This window comes from Triticum dicoccoides, chromosome 5B (assembly GCF_002162155.2).
Source record: "Triticum dicoccoides isolate Atlit2015 ecotype Zavitan chromosome 5B, WEW_v2.0, whole genome shotgun sequence".
Classification (NCBI taxonomy): Eukaryota; Viridiplantae; Streptophyta; class Magnoliopsida; order Poales; family Poaceae; genus Triticum; species Triticum dicoccoides.
The window spans coordinates 514,046,451-514,051,632 of NC_041389.1; positions in this window are offsets into that span (position 1 = coordinate 514,046,451).

A 5,182-nucleotide genomic window follows, 5' to 3' on the forward strand; every position below is an offset into this window, starting at 1 on the left:
GTGGACCACATCAGCGATCTCCTGGATGTCATCCTTGAGGAGATCATCTCGCTTCTCCCCACCAAGGATTGATGCCGCACACAAGTCCTCTCAACTCGGTGGCGCCCTCTATGGCGCACCGCGCCCCTCAATCTCGATTGTCGTCGGATATCTGTCCTTCCTGAATTTGATCTCCTCAGAGCCATCGTCTCTTCTCACTAGCAGGGCCCCGTTCAATGCCTCTGCATCCCAACATGCTACCTGTTGTCCATACCCGGCAAGGTGGACACTTGGCTGACATCCCCTGAATTCGAAAAACTCCAGCAGTTTGAGTTGTACCATTACCACAAAAGTTTCATACCACGAACACACCAAGAATTCGTGCCCACACCACCATTGTCCATATCGCGGTTTTCCTCCTCTCTCCACACCGCCACCTTCGCCCGGTGCCATCTACCATACTATCTGGTACAAATGCTTCGACTCCCACTACTAAAAAAAACTTTCGCTTGTGGTGGTTTATCTGTCGGAGGCCTCACTGCACAGCATCATCCACTCTAGTTTCCCTGCCCTGGAGCGCTTGCTGATTGTTTTGGGAATAGAAATCGGTATCAGTTGTCTCCAAATAAAGTCGCCTCACCTTAAAAGCATTGGAATTTGTTTTAAAGGATAGCAGCTCATCATCGAAGATGCCCCTTCACTTGAAAGGTTGCTCCTTCATAATTGTTATACACCTTCACAAATAACTGTCATCTCTGCTCCCAAACTGGAGACCTTGGGTGTAATTCGTGACCCGTTTAATAATCACAAGGAGTTGGTGTTTGGCTCCTCACTTTTTTAGGTACCGTGTATTATCATCTACACATTTGTAATCATATGCTGCATTTTTCATTTGTGCGCATAAGTTTTATATCATCTTGGAGTACACTTTGGGTACTAATATTATGTTATATGATCAATGAAGAGTTCATCCATTGATAGCCTATCAATGTTGTTGGATTCTGTCAAGATCATATATATCAGAATGTATAGTTTTGATCTGGACATAATTATTGGATTGCGGTGATTCTTTCGATCTCTGGAGAATTTATACATAGAGGTGATGATTTCATGCACATTGAAAGCCCGTATATATTGTACTAGAATTAACTGTTCAGCTGGCGTTCTTTCGACATACTCTTTTTTTAGACCTTAACTGTTTTCAATCTTCATGTCTACTTAGGCAGAACCACATGGAGAAAAACATATAACCAATCGGTGGCGTAATAAGCACAAGGATTTTCTCAGTTCTCATGACATTTGAGGACAATAATGGTGGGATGATATGCATCCAACCAGGCAAACAGAAGCTTTGTCACATTCTTCCTGTTGAATGCGAGGTTACTATTGTCCATGAGGCTTAATTTTTACACCAAGAGATTTCTCACGGACGGACATGTTGAACAGCAAAAAAGAAGTTTCAGGTGGACAAATGGGCTTCTAAACGTGCTCGGCTTCTATTTACAACAAGTTGTAGTCATCCTGGAATAAATTTTTTTGCACAGGATGTTGATTTTATGGACCAGACCGATCCATTTGTTTGTGACTGCAAAAAAGAGTGGTTGGGTTAGATGTTACTGTCATGTTCAATCTGGATTTTGTCTAAACATTTGATGAACAATTAATCCTTGTGCTTTTTGTACCATTTGTATGCTTGAGTTCCATGTTGTTGCCCTCATACTCCCCTCCACCTGCCCCTACACTACTGCATCTTCCACGGCTGCTGTTCGTTCCCGTCCGAGGCCTCGCCGTCGTTCTCCGCCTTGGTTCGCTCGCTGTGCCCACCGCCATCTGGCATTGTCAACATGGTCAACAACCAAGAGGAATAAGGAGATGATTGTACATGGAGAGGCTGACAGTAGGGACCCACCAGGGTCATTGCATTTCACAAGCATGTGCCTCGTTATTACAAGCCAAAAAAATACTTCCTCCTAATTGTTTGACAACTAGGTCCCACGCCATTGTCAATGTAGTCAATAAACGAGAAAATTACACAACGAGCGGATAACACCAGGGACCCAGCAGCTCGCCCAGTTGTTTTTTAGTTTCAGAGATGGAGCTCAACTGCACGTTATGCGGGGGTTGTGGCCCGTCTAGCCCACGCTTACGCTTTTATTAAGCACATGATGAGCCCAGTTGATATATTTTTTTCTTTCTGAAATTGGCTTGCCCAGTTCTTTTTTTGGAGAATACCAAAACCGAGGCCTACTTGCTTTTCTCAGTCGTGTTGCGCTGCAAATCTTTCAAGACGAGGAGGGATGTAAGTTGTAAGAAATGGGCTTCCCCAGAAAATGGGCTATAAGTTCTAAGAAATGGGCTGTAAATTTTTAAACCAAAGCCAACCAGCAATTGCATTAAAATATCATTTTTTTCAAGATTTCTCTACTCTCTACTCTTATAAAAACCAAAGCCAACTGGCAATTACATTAAAATATCATATTTTCTCCCACAAGATAAACTACTCATACAAAATGCATCTTCATGTTTCGTGCAACGAACGGGCATCTTGCTAGTTAAGATTCTAAATTTCATTCATTTTTTTACGGAGAATTGTTTTTTGAATTTTGTTTTGATATAATTTTTTGAAAATTATTTTTAACGTGACTCAAAATTTCGTGATTAAAAGAGTTCGGACCCCACCGAAATATGCAAAATTTCGTTCAATTTTTTAGCAGTGCCCAGAATATATGGTCTATAATGCTAATAAAAAGAATATGGGCTTCAAATATCCTTAAGAATTAGCAAATGGGTTGTAAATTATTGAAAATAATGGCTAATGGGTTGTATATTGTTTTCCACAGATTTGGAGGCTGACTTCTGGGCCTACTAGGTTGACAATGACGCTGTCCTAATTGTACGCAAGGCTTTGTCAACTTAGTCAACACACATCAGTGACTGTTGGATGTCCATCCAACGGCCGTCGTGCTTCTTCAATCTCTGATCTTCCTGCTCCAGCCGCCCAAACCAGCACCGGCGGGACTGCTTGCTCCCTCCTCCCATGGCTGATTGTGCTGCCGCCAGGCCATCCCTCTAACCACCCACACATCCTGTTATTTTCTGGCGATGTCAGCCTCACCCCGCAGCCGACCAGTCAGCGCTCGTACTCCCCTCAGCGTGGGCATCTGCTGCGGTGGCTTCGCCGGCTCCAGGCAGTGCTCTTCCTGGGCCTCGCCCTCGTCCACCGCGTTTGTGCTCTCGGCGCGGCGAGGTCAACAAACAACAGCCGTCGAAAGAGGCTGACAGTAGGGTCCCACACAGGGAAATGCCTCCTTATTACGCGCAAAATAATGATTCCTCCACCTGATAGCTGGGACCCACCGGAAGGGCCTCTGTATTTCGTGAAAAAAACCTTCCCCCTGCTGTCAGCTCGGACCCACCGGAAATGCCTCCTTATTACGCACAAAAAAAATGAATACTCCCCCTACTAGCTGGGACTCACCTTGGTGGGAGGCTGACTTGTGGGCCTACTAAGTTTAAGGGGACGGAGGGCTTTGTCAACTTAGTCAATATGAACGATTCTAGCTCCAGTGACCGTACGATGTCCATCCAACGATCGTAGTGCTTCTTCAACTCTAGTCTTCGTGCTCCAGCCGCCCAAAGCAGCGCCGGTCGTGCCGCATGCTCCTGCCTCCCGTGGCCGGCTGTGATGCCGCGGAGGCCTCACTGCCCCCTACTACTCCCACCGCTGGCCAGGCCATCCCTCTACTCACCCACACCCCCTGTTATTCTACGGTGACGGCAGCCTCACACCGCAGCCGAACCAGTGAACCCTCGTCTTCCCCGGCTCCGCGTCGTCCTCTTCCTAGGCCTCGCCGTCATCCACTGCCGTGGTGCTCTCGGCGCGGCATGGTCAATGTGGTCAACGACCGACTTCCATCGAAAGAGTATTCTTTGTGGAAAGGCTGACAGTTGGGTCCACGGCAGCCGCAAGGAAGTGCCTCCTTATTACGCACAAAATAATTATTCCTCCACCTGACAGCGGGGACCCACCGGACGGGCCACCGTATTTCGCGAAAAAATGATTCGCCCCCTAACTGCTGGGACCCACCAGCTACATCTTCGCACGCAAGGAAGTGTGTCCGAGAAAAAAACGATTTGCCCCCCTTACTGCTGGGACCCACCATCTACATCTTCGCACGCAAGGAAGTACCTGACAGTCGGGACCCACCTGGTTGAAGCATATGTAGCGTTGTCATTCTGGTCATGAACGTGTACGTACATACTGGTGGATGTAGAGGCGTGCACGTGTCGAAGTAGAGGTGCGCACGTAGCATGTACACGTACGTACAGCGGCTAGTGTGCAAGAAAGAAAATACGGTCACATAGGTGTACATACGGGCGGGGTCTCGAACGCCTAGTCGCGCATACGTACGACCAGGGCTCGTGTACATGGCTGGGTCAGAACGAAGAAACAGCGTCGTCGTCGTGTTCATGGGGAGCCAACCGGCTGGGTCGGAACAGAATGCGTCGTCGTGTTCATCGGGAGGGCTTGGACGAAACAGGCGATTAAAACAAGGCCTGGCGTACCGCAGAATGGAGGAAACGGCCTTGTGTTCGACCGGCCACGTTCGAAACGGGATCCTGTTCATCGGAAGGGGTCTGGCGTACCGTAAAACGGAGGAAACGGACCTCCTACGGTCAAACAGGGGTCCTATTGATCGGGAGGGGTGTGGCGTACCGCAAAACGGACGAAACGGACTTGTGTTGGAGCGCTACGGTCGAAACGTGGGTCCTGTTCATTGGGAGGAGTGTGGCGTACCGCAAAATGGGACTCCACGGGATATTGTTCATCTCCACCGTCGACCTCCTCCAGCCTCACGGGCTATTGTTCATCCACCGTCGACCTCCTCCAGCCTCCACCTGCACTGTTCATCCACGGGCTCATGTTCATCCACCCTCCACCGCGCACTACTCCACCGGCTACTGTTCAACCACCCCTCTCCACGGGCTCCTGTTCAACCACCCCTCCACGGGCTACTGTTCATCCACCCCTCCATCATCTACTGTTCATCCAGCCCTCCATGGGGTCGTCCTGTTCATCCAGCCCTCCACGGGGTCCTGTTCATCCAGCCCCAACCGGCTCGATCGATCGGGGTCCTATTCATCTAGAGGCAACGCCACGGGGTCCTGTTCATCCACCCCCACCGCTCACTGTTCATCCAAC